Source organism: Gorilla gorilla, chromosome 10, assembly GCF_029281585.2.
Source record: "Gorilla gorilla gorilla isolate KB3781 chromosome 10, NHGRI_mGorGor1-v2.1_pri, whole genome shotgun sequence".
Classification (NCBI taxonomy): Eukaryota; Metazoa; Chordata; class Mammalia; order Primates; family Hominidae; genus Gorilla; species Gorilla gorilla.
This window is the reverse complement of record NC_073234.2, coordinates 57,630,313-57,646,025: the sequence shown is the minus strand read 5'-3', so window position 1 is coordinate 57,646,025 and position 15,713 is coordinate 57,630,313. Positions and strand designations below refer to the sequence as shown.

Here is a 15,713-nt window from a genome sequence, read left to right as displayed (position 1 = left end):
TTCTGGAACTCCTATTGCATGTACTTTAGACCTTTTTATACTGTCACACATTTTTTTTTTCTGTCTGTTCTTCAGATTTGATCAAATTACCTGTCTTCAAGTTATTTTGTCATCTACGTTCTGCCATTGAGCACATTCAGTTAATTTTTTATTCTTAGGGAAACTACTTTCTAAATTCTAACCTTTCCATTTAGTTAATTTTAAAGATTCTTTTCTGTGATGGCAAATTATCTTAATTCATTTCAAATATGTTCTTCTTTCTTCATAAAACCTACTTGTAATAACTGCATTAAAATATTTGATTATTCCAACATCTGGGTTATCTAGGAAATCTGTTTATTTTTTTCTCTTGATAACTGTCCACATGTTCCTGGTTTTATGCTGAATAATTTTGAATTGTATCCTGGACATTGCAAATGTCATGTTGTGTAGACTCTAAGTTCTGTTATAATACTCTGGAGAATGTTGATTTTTCTTTAGCAGGCAATCAACATGGCTAGGTTCAGATCACAAAGTCTGTCTCACTTTCTTTGTGTGGTGGTTAAAATCTCAGTTCAGTTCCAAAAACACTTAGTCCACTTGTTTGAGCTTGTCTCTCGCATCCATAAATAATAAGTGAGCCTGAAACATCTGCAGGTTTTACATAGAATCAGGGGACTCTCTTTTCTGGTTCTCTCTTCTCTGAGATTCTCTCCTCTCTCCAGCCCCCAGAATCTTCTTTGTTGGTTTCTCTGGTTGGAAGACGAGCTTCCTATCGAAGTTTTAATTATGCATCCACTGCTGATGCACTGCTCTGTGACTGGGGCTCACCCCTGGGGCAAAGCATAAGGGAAAAAAAAATGCAAAAGATACCTTGTACATTTACTTTTGACTCTTTGTCTCCTACTTTTGTTTATTTTTTTACAGTCCTCAGGTAGTTTCTTTTTGTTTTTGTCAAGATCCTTTTGTTGTAATTAGTTGGAAATCTGGTTTCTAGTGGGCTCTTGTCATTATGCTGGACACAGAAAATTCTTCCTTAATGTTTAAGTCACTGTTTCTCAAACTATGGATCATGATCATTTGTGGGTCATGAAATTAGTTCTGTGAATTGTTGATTCACATTTTTAGAATTCGGTACATTAAAGACTAATCTAGATTATATCTTATTGCATCATGTTGTAAGAAATGTAAATAATTTTATAAAATATAAAATACTTGTTTACTTGTTTTTGGTTTAACAACTATTTGTTGAATATCTACTCTGTTAAAGACCGTTAGGTTGTGGGAAATATAGCAGTGAAAATAATATATGAACATGCACACTTTTTAAAAAATGAGTTGGAAGATAAAAAATGTACAACATATAGTGTGTTGGAAAAATAAGAGAAAAAAAGTACTCCAAACCTGTCTAATCTCATGAGGAGGGATTCTGTGGGGAATATTGGGATGCAACAGTAAAGAAAAGTGTTACCTCCCAAAATTCTTCACTCTACTGACATCCACATGGGGATAGTTGTACTATACAAAAATAAACAGAAATCTAAGTTTTCTAGGCAGTGATTGGCAGCAATGTAAATGGTAGGCCAAATTAGAACAAGAGCAAACAGAAAAATAGCTACAGTGAGGGTTGTCTCCAGAGTTTCCATAAAGAAACCTCTTTTTTTTTTAAACAAGCCTCTTTTCCCCCAAAATGTGCTGAAGGCTGATGGTTTTACACTGTTTGTGGAAATGAAGATGGAGAAGGTTTTTGTCACAGCATAGAATGGAAAGTTAGAATCACTATTGTTAAAAATTCTACTACCCCACAGTCAGGAATTCTCTACTGAGCACATTTATTTTTAGGATGCAGGCTCCTGAAATAGTGTCTGGCCTATCTTTTCCCGCTCTCCCTTCTCTTTTCTGCTACTCCCTATCCTCACATTCCTGTTTATTTCTACAAGACAGTTTCAGTTTTCCTTTCTTCGACTTCTTGCCCCAGAGTTAATGGTACATCAACATGAGAACCCTTTCTATAGCCACCTATCATTCTACTCTCCCTTAGCAACAAAGCCTATTTCTTCCTTTATATTTGGGGACAGGTAAAATTTGTGGTCTTGGTCTGCCTTCGGGAGTCCTCCTATAACTCCTGCATTTGGGAAAGGAGTAGAGCTAAGTCCTATGTCCTCATATCCTGGTAGCCCCCAGTAGTGAAGGTAGCAGTTATGAGGGCATGTTTTTCTCTCTTCAAATGCTTCTGACTACTAATTGGACAGCTAATATCTAAGTAGATCAAAGAATTATACACAGTCATACACGAAAATATATATAGTGACACATGCTTTTTTCCTATGCTATATTTTGTTACTGACATGCTTGTTTTTAAGAGAAATGCTACTCACTTAGTTCTGATATGCCATTAATACTGAGATGGGAGCTACAGCACAGCTTCCCATTCCATGCGTCTGGCTGAGATCAACAACTAAACAGCTCTCTGCGACACTCTACCCCCATCTTCAAAATCTTTCCCAACCCAGGCCTAAGATAGCCAAAATCAGTATTGATACAGGAAAGGAATTCTGTGTGTCCTCTCTACTTTTGGTTAATAGATAAAACTTTCCCAGAAAGCTATGTTTTTGCCAATTTTTACAAATAAATTTGCATTGCCAGATGATAATAGCTGAGTAATAAAGCAATAGAACATCAAGGCACTCTTCTATAGCAATGTCCATTCTAACTCTTTAAAGGTGTTCTAGGCACCATTTTAAACTACAGAGAAAATTAACTGAACATATGTAACTAAAGAAAAGGTACATTTGGACAAAAACAAATATTATTTTTAAAGAGCAAATATTTCTTTCTAGTGTGCTTATTTTTAAAATGCAGATCTGGAAGCAATTTAGGAAATCTACTGCATGTAAATTATAATTAACTTTGGATAGAAATGATTTGTTTTCTTTGAAAGAGGTAGATAAACTCAAGGGCAAGGAGGTCGGGTTCAAATCTTAATCCCAAAGTTAAGTGAGGCAGAAACAGACCCTGTATGTGATGCCTACTATAAATATGTGCGAGGCTGTTTAAATTGCTGACCACAGTACAACATTGCTAGTTTGCAGTAACAGAATCTTACACATTTATTTATGGTTTTGACTACACAGAGATTTTTCTGAGTATGATCATTTAAATTCAATCTGCCCATTATATAAAAATTAAAGTAAATTAGAATTTTACACCACAAGCACCAAGCCTGATAAATGCAGTTTCATATTCAATCAAAGTTTGTTCAAATATGTTACTGAAAGCTCTTAAATAAGTTTTCAGTATTACTGAAATACTGAAATAAGATTTCAGTGTTACTGAAAGCTCTTAAATAAAATAATATCACTTATGGGGTAAAATGGATGGATAAAAGCAGAAATTAAAATTCTGATTAAAAGAGAAATGGTGGTATTCTGGAATGTCTACACTACTCACACTTCTTGAAGGGATCTTCTGCTGGTCACAACTTCTGCTGAGTGAATAATGGACCCTATGTTTCTACCTCTCTAGGCTATAGATGGCTAAAGGGGTTCATTTTGAACCATGAGTAAGATAAGTAATCATGGGAAATTTTTAAGAGAGAGAGAATGAGAGAAAGAACAGAAGCATACAGAAAAGCAGAGATGACTGAGAAGTATCTAAAATAGAAAGAGTAGTCCTATCTCTCTGTACATCAGGGAATCTGAGGTCATTGAATTTTTCCTGGGGACATTCCTCAAGGATAAAGTTTCAAAAATTATGCCTGTGCAAAAGTAGACCTCTGCTTGCCAGTGGACCAGGTTCAAGGCATTTGTTGTCATTGAGGACTAGAATGGGCACATCAGACTAGGTGTCAAGTGCTACAAGAAGATAGACAAGGTAGCTGGTCAGAAGGAGGGACATATGTCAAAAGTTACTCTTTTCTCCTGTTCTTGATTCTAATCACCTGTGTCCCCTAACACATTGCTTCATCAGATATGCAGATATGCATCTCCCCACTCAATATTTTCATTCAGCCTAAATATCTCCCGTCTTAACTCCCTCAACACTTCATCTTCTTGCAACTAAAAAAACAAGACCTTTTTTTTCTTTCCCTTCTCAATTAAGCATTTTGAAAGCCTACAGGTGTATCTATAGTTTCACACCTCAATTGTCCCTCTGCCTACTGCAATGTGGCTTCTACCCTCATCCCATCATGTTCCTTTCAAGGGTACCCTTGAAAGGAACCCTTGATCATCAAATTGCCAAGTACAGTATCTTTTAAAACCTAAACGGAATATTCTCCACTTACCCTACCAAGTCTACTCTCTACTCTTTTCCACTCTGCTTTTTTTTTTTTTTTTTTTTTTTTTTTGACACGGAGTCTCGCTCTGTCGCCCAGGCTGGAGTGCAGTGGCGCGATCTTGGCTCACTGCAAGCTCCGCCTCCCGGGTTCACGCCATTCTCCTGCCTCAACCTCCCGAGTAGCTGGGAGTATAGTCGCCCACCACCAAGGCCGGCAATTATTATTTTTTTTTTTTTGTATTTTTAGTAGAGACGGGGTTTCACCGTGGTAGCCAGGATGGTCTCAATCTCCTGACCTCGTGATGCACCCGCCTTGGCCTCCCAAAGTGCTGGGATTACAGGCGTGAGCCACCGCCCCCAGCCCTCCACTCTGCTTCTTTATCAGATAAGCTGACCTATATGAACTACATCAATAACTTTTTCCTCTGACATCCAGTTGGGTTTTGTCAATGGGAGGCACCATAAGAGGCCAGAGTATGGAAGGTATTCACCCAGCTCCCTTCCTGCCATCCCGTGGTTTGGCTGCAACTATATTTTTCTATTCATGACCACAACCACCCATGTCAGGAGGTTCTTGGCTCTTCTACAGCTCTTTCTCTCTCTCTCTCTCTCTCTCTCTCATTCTCTCCTTAATTACCCCACTTGAGGGAGCCAGCTATTTCCTGGCAGAACCCTGCCAGGAATCAGTTCCAGTCCTTATCTTGTCTTTCAATAACATTTGATACTGTTAAACATCTCCTTCTTGCTATTCTTCAGTTTCTCAGATTCTTCACTTTTTGATTGACCATTCTCATCTACTTTATCAGTTCTTTCTCTGTCACTTTTTTTTACATTGGTGTTTCCCAGAGCCTGGGTCATATTTTCTTCGTGTTTTCATTAGGGTATCTCAATTTAGTCCCCTACCTTTAATGTTCACCAAAAGCATAATTCTTGGGATCTAGTAGGTACTCAACAAATGTTCGCTATACAAGTGAGTGAATATGTATGCTGATGACTACCAAAGCTTAATCTCTACCACATGTCTTCCCTGATCTGCCTATATGTATTTCTTACTTTCCACTAAACGGCTCTACTTGGATGCCTCACAAGCATCTCAAACACAATGTGTTCAAAACTGGATGAATTATCTTTATCCCCAAATCTTGATTCTTGTAGTCCTATATTATTTAATACCAACTCTATCCACCCAGTAAACACTTCAGAAATCTAGGAGTCATACTAAACAACCACCTAATTCCACACATTGCTCACTAAATCTTGTCAAGTCTATCATGTGCATTTCTCTGTTGTCCATACCTTGCTCTCCATTTGCTACTCTTGTCATTAAGGCCCTCTTGGTCTCTCATCTGACTAGTGCAATGTCTTCTTACCTGGGCTCTGTGGCTCTTGCTTTATTCCTTCCTAAGGTACTCTTCAAATAGTCTTCAGGGTGATCTTTATAAACCACTTCTCTACTTAATTTAGTGGATCTCATTCGCATGACGTTCTTGATAGGCTCCCTACCTAACTTTCAAGCTTTTCATCTTTTTCTTGCAACATGTACTTCATACTAAAAATCTGACATTACTGAGAATAAACCTTACTATTTCCTCTGTTAGAATTTGCTTTCCAACTTAGCTTTTCAAGCTTCTTTACATCATCCAAGACTTAACCTAAAACTGATCTCCTCACTGATGCCTTTTCTTATTTTTTAACTTTCCCACCATTCTATTCTTAGATGGTACTTTGTAAATATTTAAATTATACTTCTAAATGAATTGCATTGTAATTAGTTACCTACTTATCTGCCTCATCCAAGAGACTGTAAAACCCTTGAGGATATATATATCTTATGTTTACTTAGTTTGGTACCTATAATGCCTAGCACCATGTCTGGTGTATAGTGGAATTCAATAAATAATTATTAGATGAGTTTATCTTTTAATTCTTGTTATTGTTATTCAGGATTAAATTGTGTACTCCTACCCCAAATTTATAGACTGAAGTTTGATTCTCCAGCACCTCAAATGTGAATTATTTGGAAATTGAGTCTTTACAAAAATAATCAAGTTAAAATGGGGTCATTGGGGTGTGACCTAATCCAATATGACTGGTGTCCTCATAAAAAGAGGAAATTTGGGCACAGAGAGGCATGCATAGAGGGAAGATGATGTGAAGAAATACAGAAATAAGACAGTCATCTACAAGCCAAAGAGAGAGGTTTGGAATAAATCCTTCCCTCACAGCCCTCATAAGGAACCAAACCGGCCAACATCTTGATTTTAGACTTCTAGTCTCTAGAACTGTAAGACAACACATTTCTGTTGTTTAAGCCACACAGAAATACTTTGTGATACTTTGTATGGCAGCCCTAGCAAAAAAATATACATTGCAATTTAGCAATAATTTTTTACATTAAAATAAATTTGTCATTTTTATTAAATCTTTAGTTAAATCACTCACCTGGACTCTGGGCAACTTGCAATAGGTCTAGTGTTGGCAATATTTTACCATTAAATTTCTTTCTCCGAATATCTTTCCAGTTTAGTGAGTCAAAATACAACTGCCAATGTACTCCTGTCATATTCCATTAATACTTTCAGTGGACCTTGAAAATATCTCATTAAATTAAAAATTACAATTATGCTACTTGGGGTTTATTTTGCATTTTCTCTGGCTCCACTAATTTGTATTTTTTTGCCACATATTACTTTCCTCTTAAATATTTCCTCTCTACTTAAGTTAGCCAATTAATGACCCCTATAAACTTTTTCTGTCTGAATTTTTAAACCTTATCATTCATTCATTTCTCAGACATTGATTGAGAACCTATAGAGTTTGACAAATTGTCCTAAGTACTGAGGGTGGTAAAGGATGGGGCCATCAAATAGTCTCTGATCACAAGAGGCATGTAATCTAGAATAAAGGATAAAATGAGTATAGGTCTTGAAATTATGACACACATGTCCAAAGATGTTTGTCACCAAATACCTTCATGTAATTTATCAGTGACCTCACAGCTAAAATGGGTGGAATAATACAAGCATCATGGGATATTTTGACAACTAAATGAAATAATGTATCACAGAGAGTAGCACTGAGGCCTGGGGGGTGTAGGCTCTGTGTGTTTGTTTAGCCTTTCTTCCCTACTCTATGATTCATGTTCACACACCAGCCTTGCAATATTCATAATTCAAAACAATACCTCAGCAAAATATTACATGCCATGGGCTTTTAAGTCTGCTTCAAAACCCTCAGATGACAGGGCTTATCCTGTACCTTAGATGGATACCATTTAAGCAGGTTTCAGAGAAAGGGCAAATCATATCTGCTTGAATTAGAACACACTGAGTAAAAAAGAAATTAATAATCTGTGCTCTCTAAATAGAACAACAAAGCCTAAACGACAGCATATCTGTTTATAGCATGATTTACTGAATATTTTAAGCCCACTGTTGAGAAGTGCTCAGAAAAAATTCCTTTCAAAATAGTACTGCTCATTGACAAATGCACCCAATTACTTAAGAGCTCTGATGCAGACATACAAGAAGATGAATGTTGTTTTCATGCCTGCTAACACAACACCCATTCTGCAGCCCATGGATCAATGAGTCATTTTGACTTTCAAGTCTCACTATTTGAGAAATACATTTTAAAATGCTATAGGCGCCATAGATAGTGATTCCTCTGAAGGATCTAGCAAAGTCGATTGAACCTGCTGGAAAGGATTCACCATTCTAGATGTCATTTAAAACATTTGTGATTCATGGGGGAAGGTCAAAATATCAATATAAATAACAGGAATTTGAAAGAAGTTTATTCCAACCTTCATGAATGACTTTGAGGGATTCAAGACATCAGTGGAAAAAGTAACTGCATATGTGGTAGAAATAGTAAGAGAACTAGAATTAGAAGTGGAGCCTGAGGATGTAACCAAATTGCTGCAATCTCACGATAAAACTTTAACAGATGAAGAGTTGCTTCTTATACATGAGCAAAGAAAGTGGTTTCTGGAGATGGAATCTACTCCTGGTGAAGATACTGCAAACACTATTTAAATGACAACAAAGGATTTAGAATATTACATAAAACTGATAAAGCAGTGGCAAGGTCTGGGAGGATTGACTCAAATTCTGAATGTTCTACTGTGGGTAAAATGCTATCAAACAGGAAAACATGCTACAGAGAAATCTTCTCTAGCAAACTTCATCATTGTCTTATTTTAAGAAATTGCCCCAGTCATGCCAGCCTTCAGCAACCACCACCTGATCAGCCAGCAGCCATCAACATCAAGGCAAGACCCTTCACCCACCAAAAGATTACAACCTGCTGAAGACTCCGAAGATGGTTAGCATTTTTTAGCAATAAAATATTTTTAACTAAGGTATATAAATGTTTTGACATAATGTTATTGCACACTTCACAGAATACAGTATAGTGTAAACATAACTATTATATGTACTGGGAAACCAAAAAATTTGTATGACTGGCTTTATTGCGATATTCACTTTATTGCGGTGGTCTGGAACCAAACTTACAATGTCCCTGAAGTATGCCTGTATGTATCTTTACATACTTAAACAACTTTTCTGGGAGAGAGATTAGACTTCTACAGGTTCCCAGAAGGCTTAACAACAATTGATCTGTGGGAACATAATTTCTGTAGGCAGATTGTGGCTTAACATAATGCAATGTCAAGATATGACAAGTAGCACTGGATAAGAAATTGGCTGTCTGATGAGGTGCCTGGCTTTCTGAAAAGAGAGTTTTCTAACAAAACATGCCAAAATGTAAAGATTATATTATTAGATATGATCTTGCATTGAAAGATGGTTAGATTAGAAACTGCTAAAATCTTTCCAATCTCAAGTTCTAGGTTCAGGTTTAATAGTATTATATTTTTAGAAATATGGTTTACATTTAAGTCATAATTAACAAAATAAGTCAAAGACTTCCGGAAGTAAAATACATATTTTATAAGTTCCATTTAATTTTAGTGATATATTTAAGCAAAATGAAGTATAAATTAGTTTTTTTTAAGTTATCTGGTTTCTAAAAAGAATGTTTCGTATTTAAAAAAAAATCATTTCTGATTCCTTAAAGAATGAAATATATTAATGACTGAGGTTTGTTCAACAGATTTGGAGAAAATCCACTCATGATTCATTAAATCAATTTGGAGGAGGTTGACTAATGTTTTCATACCTTCTGTCTAGACTAGAAGCTTAAAAAGCATACCTGTGACTCTCCAAGCCTCTGATAAATCATGTCTGTTAAAACAAGAGTATAAAGAATAAAAAACTCATCACCCACAATACCCACAAGTATGAATCTGGAGCCTGGGGATGCTGAGAGTCGTCATTGTGTTAGGAGTCCAAGTGCTATTTACACATGGCTCCAATAGATCTTCCAAAGAGCTTTTCACCTTTGTGTTAGTGCAGAATGTATATTCCAGGAGCAAGGTCGAGGAGGGGTAATTGTGGGAATGAAAAAAGTATGAACCATCTGTTAGTGTCCGCTCCATAAAGTCTCACCACTCTTCTTCATAAATCATTTGCAGGGGCCCTGATTCTTTTTTTCGTTCCCTGCCACTCCACCGGTACTTGAGGTTCTGACACTCTCCTAGTTTAATATTTGAAAAAGTCTGATGTTAAAGCAGTAATACTGATTTATTCACTGTGCTTTAAGCTAAAATGCAATACAGCTTTTTTAAATTATCTCATTGGGCAGGTATAGCCATTTATTAGGAAAACTCTCTGTTCCATGTTTGCCAAAATATAGAAATTAATAAAATAATCCTTCAAGTAATTAAAAATTTTGGTAGTCATTTTTAAATTTTGGCTTTTAGCAGTTAAAAGATTTTATCAAAGAAATTGTATTGGCTTTCCCAAGTTTATAACACAAAAGCTGAGCATCTCTGTTTAAAATAGCCCTAAAAAGCCTGAATCCTACCCACTTCACCTCCCCAGAGACCTGCCTTTAAATCACCCATTAGTTCCGGAGGCAACTCTGTGACTAATAGATGAGAAAGACATGTAAGTAATACAATACAAAGCAGAAATCAATAATATAGACAAAGGAAATATTAAGTTCTATTAGGGTATTTAGACAGACATCACAGAAGAATTGGCATTTGCATTGTACATTGAAAAATCAGCAGTGTTTTGACAAAAATATAGAAGGAAAAGAGGGAAAGAGTGTAAGTGAAGAAAAAGCAGGAACAAAATTCACAGAAGCTTGAAAGTAGAAGCGTATTTTCAGAACAAGTCAGAAAAAGTAGACCCTTGGTCTTTGTTTCCTAAAAAGTCATTATTTATCCTTCACTCTAGAGTGATTGGCTATGAATGATGTAGCACTGCACAGAGTCACAGAGTAGGTTCACAGGCTGTAGAGAAGGCATTATCTCTGCTCTAAATAAGCTTGCTGGCCAAACGGGAAGATGAGACAAGTATATTATACATAGGCAATGTTAATATAAATGCACAAGACCTTCTTACTGAATTTTAAATCGTTCAGTGGTAAAGTTATATCCCTAATTTGCTTTGATCATTTCTTTTTTTTTTAGTGTTCCTATTGTTATAGTCACTGAAATTTTCCCAGATTAATAGATCAAAGAGAATAAAGATATTACCAGATCACAAACCATTCTGGAGCTTTTCGCCTATACTAGAAAATAAAGGAGTTGGATAAGAAGGCCATAAATGTCCTTTCAAGTTATAACACGTTTTGATTGTATTTGCATAAATGTAGTCAGCACATAAGCTCTCTCTCTCTTTTCCTCTCCTTTCTTCCCTCCTCCATGTTCTCTATCTCTCTCTCTTTTTCTCTCTCATACATGTATAATAAAAATATATACATTTTTAACAATAAAAAATTACTTAATCCTCAGGTTAGACTGACATTTTTATACACAGGCATTTTGTCTCTAAGTGAATATTCTTAGAGTATATTTGCATATATAATCTAATAAATATAAAAATATATGGCATGAACATGTGTGTGTTATCATTGTACATATATGCTGAGGTTTTGAAGAGTTGATAATATAAAATGGTTAATGCCAAATGTGGGTTGGTACCACTCTTCAACTTGGAAAGTATCAGAGAGTGCTCAGAGAGAGAGAGTTCCAATATGTTATTTATTTTGGTAGCATTCCTAAGGCTCATCAGAACTCTCCTTGCCTCCAGGCTCTAAGGTCAAAGCAGCAGTTAGGTCAAGTCTAGGGACTTCATGCTAATGAACACTGATCACTCCTTAACACTTTCTCAGTCCTCACAGAAGAATGAGATCAATTCTTACCTCCCTAGAAGAAGTTCATCTGTGGTGATCCTGAACCCAGAGTCCTTGAAGGCTCTGTGGGACTTTCAAGACTGATTTCAGGGAAGCTGAGGACTTTTTTTTTTCCTTTTTCCTTTTTTTTTTTTTTTTAATTATACTTTAAGTTCTGGGATACATGTGCAGAATGTGCAGGTTTGTTACATAGGTATACATGTGCCATGGTGGTTTGCTGCACCCGTCAACCCATCATCTACATTAGGTATTTCTCCTAATGCTATCCCTCCCCTAGCCCCCCAGGCACTGACAGGCCCCAGTGTGTGATGTTCCCATCCCTGTGTCCATATGTTCTCATTGTTGAACTCCCACTTATGAGTGAGAACATGCAGTGTTTTGTTTTCTGTTCCTGTGTTAGTTTGCTGAGAATGATGGTTTCCAGCTTCATCCATGTCCCTGCAAAGCACATGAGCTCATTCTTTTTTATGGTGTACATGTGCCACATTTTCTTTATCCAGTCTATCATTGGTGGACATTTGGGTTGGTTCCAAGTCTTTGCTGTTGTGAATAGTGCTGCAATAAACATACGTGTGCATGTGTCTTTGTAACAGCATGATTTATAATCCTTTGGGTATATACCCAGTAATGAGATTGCTGGGTCAAATGGTATTTCTGATTCTAGATCCTTGAGGAATTGCCACACTGTCTTCCACAATGGTTGAACTAATTTACACTCCCATCAACAGTGTAAAAGCATTCCTATTTCTCCACATCCTCTCCAGCATCTGTTGTTTCCTGACTTTTTAATGATCATCATTCTAACTGGCATGAGATGGTATGTATCTCATTGTGGTCTTGATTTTCATTTCTCTAATGACCAGTGATGATAAGCTTTTTTTTTGTATGTTTGTTGGCCACAAAAATGTCTTCTTTTAAGAAGTGTCTGTTCATATCCTTGGCCCACTTTTTGATGGGGTTGTTTTTTTCTTGTAAATTTGTTTAAGTTCCTTGTAGATTCTGGATATTAGCCGTTTATCAGATGGGTAGATTGCAAAAATTTTCTCCCACTCTGTAGGTTTCCCATTCACTCTGATGATAGATTTTTTTTGCTGCACAGAAGCTCTTTAGATTAATTAGATCCCATTTGTCAATTTTGGCTTTTGTTGCCATTGCTTTTGGTGTTTTAGTCATGAAGCATTTGCTCATGCCTATATCCTGAATGGTATTGCCTAGGTTTTCTTCTAGGGTTTTTATGGTTTTAAGTCCTACAATTAAGTCTTTAGTCCATCTTGAGTTAATTTTTGTATAAGGTGTAAGGAAGGGGCCCAGTTTCAGTTTTCTGCCTATGGCTAGCCAGTTTTCCCAACACCATTCATTAAATAGGGTATCCTTTCCCTATTGCTTGTTTTTGCCAGGTTTGTCAAAGATCAGATGGTTGTAGATGTGTGGTGTTATTTCTGAGGCCTCTGTTCTGTTCCATTGGTCTGTATATCTGTTTTGGTACCAGTACCATACTGTTTTGTTTACTCTAGCCTTATAGTGTAGTTTGAAGTCAGGTTGCATGATGCCATCAGAAGCTGAGGACTTTTAGGACTAGTATTAACCCAGGCTTCAGATAGACCCTAGAAAACAACTTCCACTTAGAACTCCATCAGTCCTAATACTCACTCTCCTAGTAGACTAGACTCCCTGGACTCAGCAGAAATTTCTGGTACATATTGAACCTTAATGCTGAATGCTTAAAAGGAAGGTAAGAGCTAAACTATGCAGAAGTATGTGGAAATGCTGATCTAGCCCATGAATCAGACTATAGAAAGTCCTGAAAGACTGGCAAAGCACAGGGAATAATCAGCTTAATCCATACAAAGAGAATCTCAAATGATTTTGTATTGCGCATAAGGATATTTGTCTTCTCTCAAACATTAATTCATTAAAACTATTTGGATAATAATAATAAACAAAAAATTTTTCTAAATTAATAGCAGTTGACTATTATACAATAAGTCCTTACAAAAAGACACAGGTCAATCTGTTTATAGAAAATTTCATAAACTTCAGAAAAGCCTTATTCTAACATCTACACTTCAGAAAAGAATAAATCATATGGAATTCTTCAACTCAGTAAATGTCAGTAGTCAAAATACTTGTAGACATCTTAAATGTTCTGATTTTCTGAGGGTTTTAACAAACTTTGCCTTGTGTTCTGACATCAGCACATTGGTAATAATATATATTCCTGGAGAAATATTTAATTGCACTAGAGCAAAACAAAGAGAACTTTTCTAATGAAACGAACCACAAAATAAACATACTTTTTAAACTAAACTAAGAAATTTTATAGAATGGTTGGATTAAACTAGCCTTTAATTATATCAGAACTATTAGTTCTGGGATGATTAAATTATAAGTTGTCAACATTTCCTTTTAACTCCTTACATTTAGTAATTAATAATTTGATGAGAAAATTTTACTTTCAGCTAAGGCTAAAATATGGAATGGATATAAGTTAATTATGAAACTAGCAATAACAACCTCAACTAAGACACAGAGAGCCAAATATAATTATGCAGGAATTAAGTTTTTATCGCTTTTTCAAAGGTGTCTATTTCAGATTTGCATTGGTTAATTTTAGGTTGTTAGTTACCTGATATAGGCTGTTTTCATGTGTCATTCCTATAAAATCAAGTTCAATATAATTTCAGAAGTAAAATTTGTATATTTCCTTTAGTAGTTTGTGCATAGAACTCATGAGTTGCAGAGGAAAAATGTGTTATTACCTATACAGTGATTTTAGAAAGAGACATATTAATTTGTTATTTCAAAGTCAAACTGATGAGCTGTATATTTGATGAACAAATTGGCTCTGAAGCTTTTGTTTAAAAAAATAACACTAACATTTTAAGAAGTCAATTGATATTTGGAACAGATTACTATTATTTTTAAAGCAGACCAATTTTAAACTTTGAATTACAGAATTATTTTAAATCTGTGGCTTTCTAGGAAATATATATTTTTAATTCTTGTGAATATATGAACAAATTAAATATTCTCCTAGGGAACAATTAGAGTATTAACTACAGGTTTTAAACTTGTTTTAATAAGAATTTAGATCAAATATTGAATAACAGCAGAATAGAACTATGCCCAAGACAAGGAAAATTATTTTTCAACTTCTCTTAATGGCACCATGATAGAGAATCTTATAGTATTATCAAGTACTGCCTTATAAAAATATTAACTGTCTTATGATAATATTTCACTGTCTTACAGTATTATTAAGAGAGCAACTTAAATATCCAAATCTTATGGATTTCAAAATTAATTTTTTTGACATCCAAGTATGATATGTAGTGAAATTTTGTAGTTACGTTTAAAGTAAGGCCACTATAAGTTCTCAAATTATAGAGTTAATTCAGACAATTGAGTAAGCTGCCCCAAATCTTCATTTCCATATATGGAAAAGAGATATAAATGGAGTTTGGGCCCTCTTCCCAAGGTTTCCCAGTGCTTTTTTGATCATATAGTTCAACTACTTAGCAATTTGGGGGATTAATTAAAGATAGTAAAGAAAAAGCTACAGGAAGATATTATAAAATATCCCATGCTAAAAAGATTATGTGGTTTAGGCTTGACAAATGTGAAGTGACATCTGCTGGGCCCTTTTGTAGAAAGGGATAAAGGAATTGGTTCATCAAGAAAAAAAAGGATTCTTACCAGGAACCAGTGAGAGAAACAACACATCTTCTAAAAAGGAGCAGGGCTAAGCAAATGATTCACAAGGCTAAGCTCACAGTAGATGAAAGGCCATGATTTTTAATTCATTTTCTGTAGACCACAGATAAGGAATCCTCTAGATCAAAGCCTGGTAACACAATGGATACTAGCAAAATGCAACTAGGTCTAAAAACAGCTGTCAAGGGTTTAATGTGCACAAATGAAATACTTTGGCTGTACTGGATGATCTTTAAAGACTTTCATAGTTCTATTGTTGTATAATATTATACTATAAAATATGAACTAAAAGGACCTGTATATCTTCAAGTTGGTACTTCCTAATGTGGAAAAAAAAAAAGTACCTCACCTAGCAATGAAAAACTGGGCTACGGCAAATGGCTGAGGTATAAGTATTTTAAGTTGAACGAGAATTTTCAATGCTGTATCATTTTCAGGCAAGATTCCATGAGTTTTAATGTTTAAAGTTGATA

General features: G+C 35.5%; 1 pseudogene; it reads right to left on the bottom strand.

Moving 5' to 3' along the window:
• LOC101141093 (52 kDa repressor of the inhibitor of the protein kinase-like) overlaps window positions 1-6,820 on the bottom strand; it is a 67,050-nt pseudogene extending 60,230 nt beyond the window's left edge.
• Window positions 6,821-15,713: the final 8,893 nt, after the last annotated feature.